Genomic DNA, 1,907 nt, shown 5'->3' with positions numbered 1-1,907 from the left:
GGGGCACACGTAAATACATTGATCCGGGTAGTTAAAAAAAATCTTCATTTATGTGTATGTAATTATCCTCTTTTTAGCCTGGTCGGGGTGAATAAGTTGGATGCATGTTGGCTAATGATAATTATTGGGAAGTGATCCTCGTTTTGTGTGTATAGGGAGCGCTTATTCGGTCTGGTATTCAATTAAAAAATTTTTAGAATATATATATATATATATAAGATTGATGAGTAATATTTTGAAGTATTTTAATTGGTTCACTGTAAGCATTTCTGCGTACGGTGAACATGTAATAATTTTTCTTGTATAAGGGTTGTAAATGAGCAAGATGTCACGGACTAACTTTCCTCAAGTCACCCGTGCAGCTTTAGCGTTTTTTCTTAGCACTAAATCAGTCTTACCCCTCACAACACTGAACTTATGAGCCCCAAGCACTCTTAAGAAGAATAATACAGAGAAAGGAATACTTTGCAGTTGAATGTTTTTGATTCAATGCTTGGGTGATTACAAATGAGGGGAGGAGCTCTAATTTATAGCCTCCTCCATATCTTTGGTCTTTCATCTAGCCAATGTGGGACTATTCCATGTCCAAGAGAAGCTTCTAGATTACAATATAATATTCTATCTCTTAGACTATTCTTATATACATACATAACTAGAACATTCTAGGTTATTCTTAAATTCTCTTTAGAGTTTTTCTTTCTTGCTCTCCCTGGAATGTGGTGGAATCTTCTAGAGCCCCTTTGATGACTCTTTATATTTTGACCTTCTCAAGAATCTTCCATCTTGTGCTCGTCTTGATGATTTCTTGAATATGGCGGAGAGTGACATTCTCCCCCACTTAAACCCGCAATGCCCTCATTGCGGCTTCCCCTGCACCTTCGAAACGACCTCTTTGGTTTGCCCTCATACTTGGCAATCTTTGGCTTCTCCTTGGTGCAACATGTCTTCCTGGCTGGCGGCTTATCTCTTGCCACCACTACGTTCCTTAGCACCTCAATGACCAAAGAAAAATATGTTGAGATTTTCTTATATATTTTACACTATTTTTTATGATATTGCACTTTAAAGAAGGGTATTTTTGATGTTTTGTTGCATGTATGATTAATTATGGTCATTAGAGCAAAAAGATGCAAAAACGGTGCAATTTAGAGCGTGCAATTTAGAGCGAAAACGAGCAAGAAATGAAATTTTACTGTCACCTTTCGATAAGTCTTTCGATGCTTAATCTCTTTTACACTTCTTGCATATTTTTGAATGAGATTACACTTTAAAGAAAGGTTGTTTTCATGCTTATTTTGTAGGGCTATCTGTTAGGAACACAACACAACCGAAATGAGGCGAAACGGAGCTAAAACAGAGCCAAACGGAGCCAAACGGTGGAGATGCGCAGTCTGCTCGCCGACGGCGCCAAAACGGCTCCGACGGCGAGATTTACCCGAGAAGACCAAAAAATGACAGAAAAACTCGCCGACGGCGCCCGAGACGACTATGAACCGACTTTTGGCGGTTATGGGCCAAAATTCAACGTATTTGAACGCTTTTTGAAAGGGTTCTTGTGGCAACTCTTCAAACTTCATCCCTACACTTTAAAAGAATGAATTTAGGTTTGAAAAAATAGGGTTTTGTGTGAGAGGAATGTTAGGAAAAGTGTGAAGAAAGTTAAGAGTTTTTAGAATAGGAGTAGAAATGTAGATTTCTACCCTTTTGGAGAGATTGGAGAGGAGATTTTGAGAGAATTTGTAAGGAGATGTTCTAGCATTGCATGGATCGGCGGGAGACTATGTGGGAGAGATATTTATCTTTCTTTCAAAGAGAAAAAAACTAAGTATTATGTTCTTCATTATCTTTTGATTTTTGTAAACACTTATCTAGTGGATTTGCTTTGGTTAAATGAATAGAATTCATGT

Source organism: Phalaenopsis equestris, unplaced genomic scaffold (genome assembly GCF_001263595.1).
Source record: "Phalaenopsis equestris unplaced genomic scaffold, ASM126359v1 Scaffold000632, whole genome shotgun sequence".
In the NCBI taxonomy this organism is placed as follows: domain Eukaryota; kingdom Viridiplantae; phylum Streptophyta; class Magnoliopsida; order Asparagales; family Orchidaceae; genus Phalaenopsis; species Phalaenopsis equestris.
Note: the sequence above shows the minus strand (reverse complement) of the source record.